General features: G+C 44.3%; 1 protein-coding gene across 2 annotated transcripts in view; it reads left to right on the forward strand.

Moving 5' to 3' along the window:
* Positions 1–15,470, forward strand: part of LOC120847056 — a 40,346-nt gene that overhangs the window by 14,172 nt on the left and 10,704 nt on the right. The window contains exon 5 of one of the 2 annotated variants that reach the window (XR_006077213.1): positions 12,604–12,663. The exons of the other annotated variant lie outside the window; for it this stretch is intronic. The gene's annotated coding sequence lies outside the window, so the exon portion shown is untranslated. Of the gene's footprint in view, positions 1–12,603; positions 12,664–15,470 lie in introns of those variants that run through there. 2 annotated transcript variants of the gene reach the window in all.

Consider the following 15,470-nt stretch of genomic DNA (forward strand, 5'->3'; position numbering starts at 1 on the left):
TTAGATAAAATGTAAGCAATTCGAGAAAGTCATCTACAGTCATTCCTGCTGCGTTCTGAAAGGCCACCACCCCGTGTTTATCGATGCTTTCCTCTACGCAGGTCAGTAGTTTGTCGTGCGGTAGGGAATAGTATAAATCCTTTATGTCAAGTGAGCAGGCTAGAAAGCCTTTGTCCGCGTTTGTCTTTAAAAAATCTACGACTTCATCCGAGCTTTTGACTATAAACGGGTCGTCCATACAAATGGCTCCCAGTTTATCTTGCAGAAAGAGTGCTATCGATTTCTGCCATGTGCCTCTCTCCAAAACTATCACTCTTAACGGACAATCAACTTTGTGCGTCTTAGCGCTGAACATCATCTGTAGGCACTCGCTTTTGGTTTTGTCAATACTCTGTGACAACCTGTCTAATTTTAACCTCTGGCACAATTTTTTCCCCTCCGCCTTTAGCTTAGTTAAAGACACCTTTTGACGCTGCTTGAACACTGACGAAATAGCCTCAAGGGCCTTACTCCCGAATTCGGCTTCTGTTAAGACCACAAACCCTCCTTCCTTGTCGGCGGGAATGATAGACAATCGACGCTCTTTCAATAGCGACACCACACGCTTAACCGGAATATGGGGCTTCGCGGGTTTGTTATTGTTCCTAGACAACACGTCCACTCCCTCCGAGATACAACGTTCAACTTCGCCGTCTGGTGCGCACCTGGCGACTTGGCGGACCAGGCCCAAGAGTTCCGGAGCGTTCATGTTCGGCTCAACCGGCTTATAGAAGCCCCGGCTAAATTCTGGCGATATGTTAATCCCCTCCGAAAAAAGGAAATTACTTCTGACAACAGTCAGCAACGAGCGGAAGAATTCAATACCCTTTTTTTCATCTGTGTTTACTCGAGACAACCAACATTTGCCAAGAGGTAGAAATTTCGCTGGATATCCTTTAATTAGTGACTTATTAATTCAAGAGGAGGGAGTTATTAACCTCTTACTTAACATCGATGTAAAAAAAAGTGCTGGGCCTGACGGAATTCCTAATGCGTTTTTGAAGCGGTACGCTGAATGGGTTGCCAAATATCTTACTATAATTTTTCAGTCGTCTATAAATAATGGTTCCGTGCCAAAAGCCTGGAAGACTGCCAAAATTGTACCCATACATAAAGGAGGCTCTGTTTCTTGTGCGGGAAACTACCGACCTATATCTCTCATTAACACGTGCTCTAAGCTTCTCGAACATATTGTTTCAAAGCATCTTTTAACGTTCCTCAACGATCACAATATTTTGTTTCAATATCAACATGGATTTCGTAAATGTCTTTCCACAACGACCCAACTCATCGAAACCGTGCACGATCTTTCCCAATCTATAAATAACCGTGGCCAAACGGACGTCATATTTTTAGATTTTGCAAAAGCATTCGATAAACTGTCTCATCCTAAATTGTTGCTTAAAATTAACGCCTTGTTTAAGAACCCCATCATTACAAACTGGTTTTGCTCGTATCTTTCATCCAGAGTTCAATTCGTTGAGTTGGGAGGCTGTGTGTCTAGACCCGCTCCAGTTGCTTCTGGAGTTCCACAAGGTAGTGTGCTAGGACCGCTTTTATTTTTAATATTTATAGACGACATACGCTGTGGAATATCAGTTCCAATTAAGCTGTTTGCGGATGATTGTATTTTGTACAATAAAATAGAAACTGAACAAGATCAACTAAAACTGCAAAATGAACTCCTCGAAATCAAACATTGGTGCGACGAGTGGCAAATGGTGTTAAACCCTCGAAAATCAGTCGTTATGTCTATAACAAGAAAAAATCCTAAATTATGATTACTTTATAGATGACACCAACCTACCTCGTGTAGACGAAGATAAGTACTTAGGAGTTACCTTTACAAGCGACTTAAGATGGAATACACACACGGAAAATGTGTCCAGAAAAGCTAACCAGGCACTATGGTACCTCAGAAGAAATCTTGCAAGTGCTTCGCCAGAAATAAAAGCATTAGCTTATAAAACACTGGTGAGACCTATCCTTGAATATGCAAAAGTAGTGTGGGATCCATGTACAATAGCTAACTCGTCGAAACTTGATAAAGTCCAGCGGCTTGCTTCCGGGTTTATCTTTAATAAATATAATCGTAACCATTCCCCCACTGAACTCTGTAGACTTGCTGAACTTCCTTCTCTTGAATTAAGAACAAAGTGCGACCGCCTGAAATTAATTTTTTTGATCATTCATGGTCTAGTTAAGATAGACAAAAATAATTACATGGACGTACGCGTCAGTGAATGTACGAGACATCGTCATAGCATGCACATCAGGGAACCATCTGTCAAAAATGATTGTTTTAAATTTAGTTTCTTTCCTAGGGCAATAAAGGAATGGAACCAACTCCCGAATTCCGTCGTCACTATGACAAATGTCTGCGATTTTGTTAAAAATATAAAGAGTATAGTGCTTGATAATGTGCCGTGACTTTGTGTTTTGAATGTATTTCTTTTGCTTTTTTATTCCTCCGGGTGAATCACTTTTTTGAAGTGTCAGTGCATGATTGTTCTTTTACTTCTTGTATGTATTACCACTCCTGTAAAGGCCTTGTAAAGGGCCGACAGTATCAATAAATAAATAAATAAATTAGTAAAATGCAAGTGGGTGGGGACTTTGCTTCGTGCAGTGCTGCGGGTCAGTACAGATAAGAGATAAGAAGTGTATTATAATTGAGCTTTTCAATGGGGCCTCCGAGTTTCACCTCACATACTGAGGCATATTAAGAAAACAGTAATTGCAAAAAGTGATATTTCGTCTATGGACGCACGAAACAAACAAACTTCCTGATCAACAACACTAATGTAAAGGCGCGATCTCGATGTATGCACACTTATTGGTTGCTACAGCCTGTTGACTCGTACGCAAACAAGATCCCCGAGCTTGGCAGCGTCGACCTTCCCAGCTCTGGCTCGTCCACATACCTCGAAACGCTAACAGAAAGGCTCAAGTAGAAAAATACAACAAGCATGCATTAAGACAAGCTATACGTCTGGGGCTTGTGCTAAAGCTTCGAGGTCTGGCCATTTGGGTTAGTTTAGAGACCACAAATGCCGCTCTCGGGACCAGAAAACATGAGATAACGGCCGTTAATAGTCCACGCTCTGTGTGTGACCTCTTGCCGACGTCTCGATCGAAACCATGCCACTCTCCTCCCTGGCCAACTAGTTCCCAGAGTGCAACGCGGGCCGTGTTGCATGCAGGGCTTTATGGAAGTAGTCTATACCTTTATGCAAGCATCAGATTAACTCTGTGGTGTTCGAGGAACGTCGCTTCTCTTTTTTATTTCTTCAGCATTTGTAAACGTATTTGAACTTAAGATGCTAAAAGTGGTGAATGCTCCAAAATGAACTGGTGGGCCAGTTGGTTAAGCATCACGAACACAAACACCGCTAAGTGCAAAGGACGAGGCTAGTCCTGTCCACTTGTTCTACTGGCCCTCGTTCTTTGCCCTGTTTGTGTTCATGATGGGTGCTCTTTTGTTTACGAGCCGTAGTGACTATTTTCTAAAGCTCTGTGTGTGTAATCCTTCTATTTGTCCCCGTGATTTTTTTTGCGTTATTTTATTGTCACTACAACACGTGCCGACTTGCCCGCCTTGAAAGGTTGCAGTATTTGGCAGGTTTTCAGTGGTAGATAGAGAAATCAAGTCAAAAGGGGACACTACCTGGGAATGTCAGCTTTTGATCCACTCACTCGGTCGACCTGATACAGTAAACTCTCACTTGAGTGAACTTCAAGGAACCCAAAGAAATAGTTACATATATAAATACAAAAAAACAAACAAATTGAACGCCGTCAAAGCTAAGACGCTAAGAGCGTGAGCCAACAGATACCGTTTCAAGCGTTCCAAAGTAGACGTGAAAAAGAAAAAAAAAATGAAAGCATGACGACACAGGTATTCTGACGTCACCACCAAGAAATAATAGGCGCGTGCCCTAGCGGTGGTGTCACGAATTTGGCACTTTCGATTGTCTCGCAACATTGAGTTTGGCCGATTTCTGGCGTCCAAAGGTGTTTTTTCGTTCTTCAGCACCACACAGAGTTAAGAAAGCTCAACCAACGTGCCATATGTAGTGCGAGGCTCCATCAGGCAAGCTTTTACTACCCAAAAGGAGGGTGCTACAGTCTGTTCAAAGCTTCAGCGCAGGAGGCCTATACCGCAGAGGCATTGCCCACTGGCTGGAAATATCTCGTACAGAGTTGTTTCTTGTTGGGATTGAACGCAGTTTCTCTTTCAAGCTTCGACTTTAACTTCACTATCGTTGACTACATCGATGGTGGAATCCTATAGTCCTTCATAATGTCCACTTGTTTTTGACCGTTGTCTAGACGCTGAAGATTTTTGAGCTTGTCTGATAGAGACAACCGTTTCGTCGTACTCATTATGAAAGTGGGCACACAAATTAACGTCCTGCCGTTGTTACCCAAAACTAAGATGGCCGAACGGAACCGATGACAAAGAAAAAACACACGGCACGTGGTTTGTTATCGTTTACCGCACGGCTGTTTTGCCTCGGTGGCGCTGTAAACGCCAGCAATGATACGACGCTGCTGCAGATGTGGTGGTGGCAGTGCGGCGGGCACCGACTACGCTAGCACCGCTGAGCACAAAACTTCGTTGAACTGATTGCAAAAATAATTCCTGGGTCCACCGATCAAGTTTGTTGAACTGAAATATTCGCTATTCCGAAATTCGTTTTTCGTTTAACTGAAACATTTTTGCATAAAATGCGTAGTAAAACCGCCAGAGATTTTTTTAAAGTTTGTTATTCTGAAATATCTTAAACCGACATTTGCTCGAGTGAGAGTTTCCTGTAGATGCAGGTGGTGTTTGTAGCCACATAGAAAGAGGGCGTGCAAGGTTTCAGTCCTGCGAACCATTATACCTATTGCTATATTACCCAAGCATCAAGGAGAATGCAAGGATTGGTGTTCCGCGCGCCATACGTGCTGACCTCAGCAGTAGTAGCTTTTCTAAAGCAAATACCTAAAACAAATGGCATCTTGCACGCGCGTTCGTGAACGCTTTATTTGGGTTATTTACTTTGAATCTTTTACACGGGGAAGGCGTGCGCGTGTGGCCCGTGGAACACCAATCCCTGCATTCTTCTTGATGCTTGGGTAATATAGCAAATGGTCTATTTTATGAGCTTCTATACCCCCCAAACGAAGTAAAGCATAGCTTTGCATGGAATATGCTCAATAAATCTATCGTTGAGAAATGGTGTTCATAACCATATATTTTTGTGGTGAAATTCATACTGGAATACCTTTTGCCAGTTGCTGTGAAGATAAATTAAAAAATGGATTTTGCAAATAAAAAAAAAAGTTATTACTTTTTTACTCGAAAATGCAAATTTATGTTAGTCACCGGCTCCATAAAATTTCGGCATATAAGCCGCAAGTATTAGGTCTCTCGATAGGTTCTTACTGAAAGGGTAGTTTTATGAAGCTGTATTCTCCCAAGTCTCTCGAGGACTCGTTTAAGATTCTGAAGGTGATCGGAGGTGTCCTTCCCAGCTAAAGTGATGATGTCTAGATAAAAAGCCTCGCCATCCAGACCTGGAGCGACCTGGTGCATTGTTCGTTGGAAAAAATGGCGGATGCCGATGCAATTTGAAATAAAGAGCCATGGAGTTGCATCAGGCTTCAACTGTAGCTGGACCTTCAGCTTCATGCAGCAGCAGAGACTGTCAGTGAACATGCACTAGAATCATGTGAGCATGAAGTCCAGCGTGGCACACGTCAAATCTTTAGATACACATTTTATTGCGACCACATGAGAACGGCAAAGTGTGTTTCAAAAGCCCAGCCCCCTACACGCGATGGACGCCTAACCAGGAGAACCGGGAATTGTCAGGAAAATTTAAATTACTCGGAAAAATCGGGGAATTGTCAGGGATATGGTCGAAAAGCGAGCCCAGTCAGGGCAAATGAGCCGGAAACGCCTTCAAGTGCCCTGAGCAAAGACTTGAGGACTTGGGGGCAGAAATATACCGTAGAATACCGCGCATCCGCCCATTCCACATTAAGTGCCCATTACCAAGTTTGTGAGATCTGAGAAAATGAGCACGGTACATTTATATGTAAAATTGATGACCGGACAAGTGCCCATCCCCCATTGTTTTGCGATTACCTCCAAAGTTTGAGTGGGCGCTTGCCCGGTATTTTACGGTAGGCAATTAATTCAGCTTAGACCGGAGCGCAGGCTCTGCTTACCCGTTGTAGGGTTTGCTACTCAATACAAAGGGAACAGCCGACAAATGCAGTCTAAGCCTTGGATTGGATTCGATTGGATTCGACTGTGGCCGCGATACTAGATAGATCCATTAGAGCTACTAGATAACAAATGGGAAAGCCGCAGACCCCAATTGAAGCAGTAAGGTGAAAGTATCCGAAATTGTGCGTCTGGCGGCCATGCTGTCATCCGGTTATTGACGTGTGTGGTTGAGCGTCATGTTTCTGGAAGTGGCCTCTTCACTGACGATGTCGGCGGTAAGGAAGTTCTCGTTTAATCCGCACTGGACGAACCCGAATATTTCAGGATGTGCAAGTTGGATGAAGCCTGTGCAAAATTATCCTCCGAGTGCTCAATGCTCAATTCCTTGTGTTGTAATGTTCTTGTATATTTAATCACCTCTTCAGTGGTCAGGCAATTTCACCTGAAATTGTCAGGGAAAACCTGGAAAAGTGGAGGAATTTCAAAATAATAATTTGTTAGACACCCTGGTTTCGTTTTTGCGGTGGTAGAATGCTTTGGTTTGATCGTAAGTCGACCACCCCACCATACGGTAGTCATGACTACCGTATGGTGGGGGGGGTCGACTTATAATCAGTTTAACGGATCTAACAAATAGTCTGTTCAAATCGATCCTAAGCTTGTCGATCCACATTCTTTCAAGCAAGGTTGTGTGTCTCTTGTCTGTCACCACGGCTTCCAACGCAGTTGTCTGGTGGCTTAGTGTGACGCTGAGAACACATTGTCCCTTAAAGGGGCCCTGCACCGACTTTTTAACTGGTTTTTAATTTGCACCGAACCTGAGCACACTGCACGTAGTAACTTAATAAAACTGTTCTTTTCTCGAATGTCGCTTTACTTTAGAAGTTATAGGTAAATTAACATTACAAAAACAACCAAAAGATAACCTCTTTCATGATATCCTTGGTTGCTTGAGTGGCCGTGAACAAGAGGAGGAAAGGTAGTGAGCTCAGCGATCAGTCACGGCTGCCGCACTCCGTGTCCGCGGCTCGAGAGGGCACCACTAAAGCATGTTCCGGATGATAGGCTGTATGAAGCGGGCAGCCAGGGCGGCTCGCATTGCATTTGCTGCGTGATTAAGCACCAATTCGGCATGACACTTCATTGGCCACAAACGACAGCAAGCACGGGGTAAAGATCAGTTCAGGACGGGAGCCACTTTGCGCTGCCATACCACCAAAAGGCCAAATTGCAAGCCAAAGCTGCTCGCCAAAGGCCTTGGGAACGCTCGGAACCGGTCAGACCCTCCAGTTCGTACGACCGCAGGGCCGTCGCGTACATCCGGGACCTTTCTATGCTCGCCGCTCGTTGGCGCCTGATCCCACTACACCTTTCTAGTATACGCCGCCTTTTCCACTGCGTGGTGGCGGGTAAGTCGACGGGTCATTTCTTGTTTCCGTACTTTATTAACTGCATTTGTTTCTTTTCTGATACAAAATAGTGAACAAAAAATACTTTTATAAATAATTGAAAAAGTTTATATTTCGACAAAATAGCTTTTAGCGGCTCTGACCAGTAGTAAGCCCAGGACCTAAGATGTCAGCTTTCGTAAACTTTCGATACCGCGGGTCGCCCCGTAGGTGGAGGAGGTTTCCGCGTCATTCGGTTAAAATATGACGCGCGGATATTTAGTTACTCTCTCCATGCCCGTTGGCTTGCCCAAACCCCGAGGGACATGGAAACCGCAAAAAAGGTAGACGCTCGCCCCCTCCCCGCACGCGTCAAAATTACCTGCAAAGTGGGGGGAGGCCCGGCGCTATCCCGGAATATCACCAAAATTCAAGATGGCGACGACAAAATGTTTTTGCCAGAAAAAGAAAAAAAGCGCAGTGCACATGGATTTAATATTTTATTTATCTCTGAGAACATAGACTTTATTAGGCCAAAGATTTGTCACTGCTATATTAATCACTTTCAAAACCACCAAAACACTCCTCCGAGTCGGTCGCAAGAAAAAGTTTGCAGCATTCCGCAATGTTTCCCAACTGCATGCTGTTGGCTTTTTTGACAGCCTCTTCGGAAAGAAGCTGGTAGCTAATGGCTCATTCTGCACTTCTTTCGCGCTCCAGGTATTCACAGAGCACATTGTCCACGTATTCACTGAACACTGGCGTGCCGTGACTTAGCTTTCGTCAAAGTTTGGCTTTCCCATAGTTTGACTGTCACAAATTGTCAAAATTCTTGTCCCATTCCCGTACCCGGTCGAGCTTATCGTAGAATACGGTGCATCCGCCCATACCACATTAAGCGCCCATACCCAAATTTGTAAGATCTGAGAAAATATGCACGGTACATTAACATGTGGAATTGATGACTGGATAAGCGCCCATCCCCCATTTTTCTATGATTATCTCAAAATTTTGAGTGGGCGCTTGCCCGGTATTTCACGGTCATGTGTCGAGACATCTGGTGTACGTTTTTCCCGTTTTCACGATGCCATTGGATGACCTCAATTTTCTTTTCCACTGTGTAACAATGCATAGCCGAACTGACACCGCCAAAACAAAGCGACAATGGCGCTTGGCGATCGAGCTGCAAAGTAGGGTTGGATTGGTTTGGATTCTTGGAACTGGATTTCGCAGGCCAGTGTTCCCTGGGCGCGGTCGGCACGGTGCATGACACGGGTGCGGAGAAGGGAGGGGGCGCTTTCCCAAAACGGCGCGGAAATGTGAAATTAGCGGCGAAGTTGGGGGGGGGGGGGGGGGGGGGGGGCTCTTGCTGAGGTGGGGGCGCTTGCTCGGAATTTTACGGTATGTGTAATATTTTGTAAGTAGGGACCTTAACTATGCAGGATATAGGCCTTATCAACATATCCGACAAGGGAGAATGGCAGAGCAGCCCTCCAATTGCCTGTTCTTGCAGTGGTCCTGTGACAGTCCAAAGCATGTCGGCATAGGTCCGCGGCTACTTGGCGCGGCGTCCTTTGCGGACTGTTGGTCTAGGTAGCCCTTTGAGAGTTCCAATGTCCAACTTCCGGCTGCCATATTTGCCTTCATCTACTCTACACCTGTGCATTTTCACTGTGCGGACTATACGGAGAAGTGTGACTTATACAAAAGTTCAACTTATATAATGAACTTTTTGTGAAAACGGCCGTTGATAGGGGGATGGGACTTGTAGATTGTAAAGTATGCTACTGTGTACTGCATGAACCAGATTGATCAAGAACCCACTTCAAAATCAACCCTCGAAAATCAGTTTTGTGTGCTTCGAAAGTAGCAATGGTGCCATTGGCACCACGACATGTGGCGCTAATCAGGGACTCAAAACACGAGTAAAACCAAAAACCGTTCGGGAGCAAAAAATTTTCAGTAACCGTAACTGGAATGAAATCATTATTTGAAATTTGTGAAAACCGTAGCCGTAAATTATTTACTGTTAACCGGTATTAAGGGAAACATGAGCCTAAATTTCAAACTTATTGAAAAAATCATTTTTCAAATTTGAGGTTTTCGGGTTTAGAAACTAATTAAAATGCCCTTACACTAAATTTGATAACCATACTCCAAATAGTTACATTGATATAAAATATTTTCTACACATTGTGAGGCAGTAATGAAGTAAAAAAGTTCAATGTTTGAATGCATTTTTCTCAGTTCCACTTTTCGTGCCATATTTAATATAAAGGAATCTTGTTCAAAGGTAAAAATATTCTGATACCACAATCAAGCTGTTTCTGAACTGAAATTTATTGGGGAGTCGGGCTCTCTATTTTTTTTTTTGTTTTTAGTTGAAGTTCTCATAGAGGGACGACTATGTTTCCAAAAATTGACATAGGACAGATATGCATCTCATATTTTGAGGTAATCACTCTTCCTCAAATATTTACATTTGAGTCATAAAAACTAGATAGCCCGAAGTCCCACATCCCCCGCTTTATAGTCATTCAGTCGAAATGGTGCTTAGTAGCTTCATTTGCGTACCGTAGATTTCTTAACGATAAGTGACACATTTTATGCAGGTATATAAAATTGTCTTAGAAAGCTGAATGTTTGTACAATACACATACATCTGGTGTTAAATCTCCCCAGCAAATTTCATTCCGATGACTTGTGTAGTTCAGAAGTTGAATCTCTAGCCAGTGCTCCACCTTAACCAATATTATCCGAAAAATAAAAATATTAGTTTTTCTCAAGTATGACCTGGAGGAGGTATCTTGAAATGTTGTGGCCATCTGACAGAGTTACCGTTAGCGACTGGTGCAGCTGGTAACACAATTCCGTTCAATCTAAATTTAGGATTAAGAGTACTTAGTTAGAGTCAGTGGTTGAGCTTATAATGGAAAGACCATTTCTAAATCTAAAACACTTCCAATCGCTACATGTATTCTATATGTGTTGCCCTCGGGGTATTGACTAATAAGTCTGAATTCTGAGATGTTCATCCAACTCGGTTCTTTCAAAACTACCGAGTTCCTGACCTGCACTAGCCAGATACCAAGAAACGAGGTGAATTGACCATCATGCGGAGCTGGCGGAAAACAAAACCTGATATTAATTTTGTCCGAAACGCGTTGCGAGGGATAATTTTGGAACAACGCAGATAGAAAAAAAAAATATATCGTGTTCTACTTTGATGTTTTGTTAAAGTCAACGGCATATATACGGGGTGTTTCGGAAAACGCGGGACAAATCGCTCCTGCGAAAACTAAGCATCGCGCAGAAAAAAGGTTTATGCGTGCTGGTGTAAGAGCCCATTTAGAAGAAAAAACGCACGACAGGCTGCATGAGATCTTCCGCCGACGACTGTCGAGTGGCACGACGAGCACGAGGGGCTTTCGCTCCGTCGTTCGCATCTCTTTCGTTCGGGGCAGTACCAGAATGGTTCAGCTGGGAGGTGCATTTATTTTGTGAAAAATATCGTTGCAGGAGGTTGCCGTAATCCGGAAATACAAATACGAGCCAAACTTTTGTTAGGGACCAAAGTCGAGTTCAGGCTTTTTGCGTCAATGCCAAAGACTGTGGTGGTGGGCCTTGGGGACGAAACAGGAAAGAAAACTAATGAAAGCCGGCAGGTGCTTCTCTCATTTGTCCCATTTCCGGTTTTGTCCGATCAAATGCCTCAACAGCATGCAACAACATCTTTTTCTCCTTGATGTAAAAAGGATTTTGCCTTTATTGTTTCATAAAAAGAATACCGTATTTGCACGAATATAACGCGAGTTTTTTTTCCGAAATTCCGGGAATCGAGTTCAGCCACGAGGCGCGCGAGTCTGGTGAAAGCCAGAGGAGAAAGCCATCCCTCCGGCTCAATGCAAAATATCCGGTGGGAAAAGAAGTGGGGGTGTGGAAGGGAATTTATTAGCTGTTGGGCCACGTGGAGGGGCGAAGAGAAAACATAAAAAAGCATTTTTATCGCTTCTGCGTTTTTACAAGGCGCGCACGCCGCAGAAACTCAGCGCGCGCGCGCGCCATGCGGGATTGCCGGCACTGGCCAATTCGAGCCAAGCCAAGCTGGGCCAAGTCAAGTCAATACAAGCTAAGCCAAGACCACCAACCGCGTTTAGCAATCGTGCAACACGAGGCATTTGTTTATGCAGTGGGACCAGAACAAGAAGTGTGATCGTGTATCGGATTCAGCAGTCTTTTTTCTGCCTGCACATTGTTTAGTTTCTGCTCCAGAGTGGTCTGGTGTTAGTGCTTCTACTTCTTGCCTTGTCTGGATTGTGGGCTGCCGAGGAGCTCGCAGGGAAGGAAAAGGAACTACCAGACAAGCAGGTGCCGTGCTGCTGCTTATCTGCGTAGTCTGCCAAGCGGATTGTAAACGGAAAGACCTGAGCAGTGAGGATGAGTGCAGTCAAAACATAAACTGATATTTCTTCTATTTCCATGGACTTTTCACATCTGCTATGCCCCCGAGTGTGAGAAATTGACGCGGCCTCAGTTCGCGTTATAATAGTAATCATTTTTTTTCTCTTTTTGGGAGCATCAAAACCTGCCCTCGCGTTATATTCGTGGTCGCGTTATATTCGTGTAAATATGGTAGTTTTCATTTGTGGCTTCTTTTTGGGCAAATTTAAAAGAAATGCGCAATCTACTCGTACCTCCACAGTCGATTACAGCATCGTAAGTTGCGAAGCTTAGTTTTGCGATTTATTTAGAGTGGGATCAAATCATTTGGCCCGTGCACTGTATTGCATAAGGGCTATGTAAGAAATGAATGCTTTTTTTTAATGAAATTGGCAATTAAGTGTTAGCATATAGAGTATCAAAATTTTCAACTTGGTCTGACATGCAATGAGACGGCCTTGAGTTCAAACTCTCGACTGCACTGCTGATGACGATGCGTGCTCTTCTGTTCAGGCAACGAGAACCAAAGCATGTATCCCGAGCTGTGGGTTGGTTGCGACTGCGTGTTGTCCTACTCCGGCCGTTTCGAGCGATCTGATCGGCTCGCTCAACGTCTCCGTAGCTACCGGTGGGTCCCTCATCTTCCATGGGCTTGTGCCTGGCTAGCCTTTTTTTTTGTTGTGCCTGCCCCAGCTTTTATGCATACCTTGGCTCACGCGTGACTCTCCTTTTTTTGTTTCGCTGTTGTAGTGCAGTTTGCTCATACACCGGTAACAGATGGCGGCAGGAAAGGATCTGATCAAGGTACCACTGCAGTGAAGATATCCAGCGCATTCAGAGATGCGAACCAACTTAACCTAATTACGAAAATATTTCGAAAAATAGCCCACTTAAAATCGAGAGCAAATCGGGGGAAAATGAGGAATGCGCTAATGTTTGGAGTGCAATTGGGAAAAGTTGGGAGAATATGCTATTTTTAGATTATGTGTCCTTGCCAAACTTGTTATCGTGGCAAGGGGCAATGAAGCAAAGAAAACGGTGCTTCCCATTCGGCAATGTTCGCTTATATCCCGCCATAGCTGACTAGCCGAATTTATGCCGAGGCCATCATTGCTCCGAACATCATGATTGCTAGAAATAAGCTGTATTTCAATGTTTCAAAAAAAAAAAAAAAAAAGACTAGATCAAGCCAAAAACAAGGGACATGGTTATCTCTTGCGGGTGGGGCATCTCTTGGGATGTTATGGTAATCTCTTGCAATAGACGCTGGCCTCTTTTTTTCAGGACGCCAAACTCTCGAAATTACTTTCTTGGTGATTACTATGAATGTGCACATATTTGCTATATATATAGAGGCCTAGACAGTGGGAAGTTGGCCTGCCTTGAGATGGCGCTTGATGTTTTTGCCATAGCCAGTGCATCCCTACTTTTAACCTGGTGTTTTCAGTGTGCATATGTTAGACATTCGGTTAGTGTTATTTCACTTTTTCTTTTTACTGGGCTGCACTTAACTAACATACTCAGCCGCCAATCTTGCCCTACGAGTTTGACTTTGCTCGTGATAGTAAGTAAGTTGCCCGTTTTGTGCTGGGCAATAGTTATTTGAACTAAGTTAAACAAAAATTAAATTAGAAGCTCCGAAGAGCATGTAGCTTGGGTATGGTACCATTGGCTTTTTGCGCCTGTTGTGTAGGTAATACACTCTAAGCTCATTATAACAGACCTGGTCACAACAGACATTTGAATATAACATACCGATTTGTGAAGTTTGGTTGGTTTTCCATTGACTCAACTTCATATCTGCATACAACATACTCCTTTTACAACAGACCGAAATCTTGGTCAAAATGGAGGTCTGTTATAATGAGCTTAGACTGTATCAGGTGAGGGAGTGCAAACGATGTGCAGGTTGCATATATCTCTGCTCATGCTGCAGACTTTGAAGGTTTCAAGTTGCTCATTTTGCGTATCTTGATACAGGCGGGACTGTGCTAGAAAAATCAACCATAAGTGCTTTTAAAAGTAATTGGGTTTGGTGAAAATCTGCCTGACATTTCAAAACCGATTTGGTATTTTCATCAGGGGCGACTATTTGCTCATGGAGAGCAACTGCTTGTTTTCCATCCACGGTGGTGTCGTTTGCCCATTGACATATGCCGATGGTAAGGTGCGTGTCAACCTGTCGATATTTCCTGGCGTAGTCTGGATGTGCCAGGATTCTATGAGGAGTCGTTGGCGGATATTGGTTTCAACGCTGATTATTCCGGCGTTGTCAATATGGGTACGGTGGTTGTGCTCTGCGAGGGTACTAACCCGATCAAATTTTTGCCCATCATTTTTGTGTTGCAGAGTTCTTTGATGGAGGTTTTCTGTCTCGCCGTTGTAAGTGGCGGAGCATTGGGAACACGGAATTTGGTGTACGACCCCTCGTGCTTTTTCTTTAGGAGAGCGGTCTTTGGGGCGTGGCATCGGGCGCCCAAGCATCGATGCCGGCTTGTGGGCTGCCTGAAAACGTTCTTTTGCCAGCGTACGCGTGAATGCTTCGCTGGTCACCTTTATGTAAGGATCACGGATGTGGGTGTTCCGGCGGGACTGCGTACTACTTTAAGGCTGGAGGTTCCGATGACCACGGTTTTGGCGGTGGGCCACACGACCGATGAAGTTGCGCGTGTAGACATTCTTTTAGAGAGCAGTTCTTAGGCGCCCGTCACCGGCTTCAGCGGCGTCGCTGTCGCCGTTGGCGGAACCGCGCGTTGAATTATGGGAAAATTTTACCACTAAATTTAGCGAGAAAAGTTTCACAAAATTTTCCCGCCTTATTTTGGGGGAAAATTTTCCCGCTAAATTTAGCGGAAAACATTCTCTGCTATATTTAGTGGAAACATTTCTCCACTAAATGTAGCGGGACAATTTCCCCACTAAGTTTAGAGGGGGAAGAGTAGAGGATGGATGGGGGGATACCCTCCTTTCCTCCTCAAGAGGTGTGCTCTAATTTGGCATTACAGAGAATTGTAAACGTCTCATTTATTTATGTTGGCGATGCCTTTTTCTTTTTATTTTTCTGTCTCCGACGAGCAGATGTTCTTAGCTCTGGACAGGAGGGTTGCAGCCTTTGGGACTCGTAGTGCGGTAGGAGCCAAAGCGGAGGTAACGTCCAGTGTAGGTTGGTTTTCAGTATACTGCGAACGTCCGATCTTCTCCTGGTCGCTTGGCAAGCGCATCGTGGAATGCCGAGCTGCGGTCTTTTTCGCATTCTGCTGCGAACTGGATGGCCGGTTTGATGGAGTTTAGATGTTTCAGAAAGTTGCTAACCTCCGGCATTTTGACGATACCGAAGCAATCATCCACATAGCGCCCAAACACTTTGGGGTAGGTGCTGC

This window comes from Ixodes scapularis, unplaced genomic scaffold (genome assembly GCF_016920785.2).
Source record: "Ixodes scapularis isolate PalLabHiFi unplaced genomic scaffold, ASM1692078v2 ptg001158l_1___fragment_3__unscaffolded, whole genome shotgun sequence".
In the NCBI taxonomy this organism is placed as follows: domain Eukaryota; kingdom Metazoa; phylum Arthropoda; class Arachnida; order Ixodida; family Ixodidae; genus Ixodes; species Ixodes scapularis.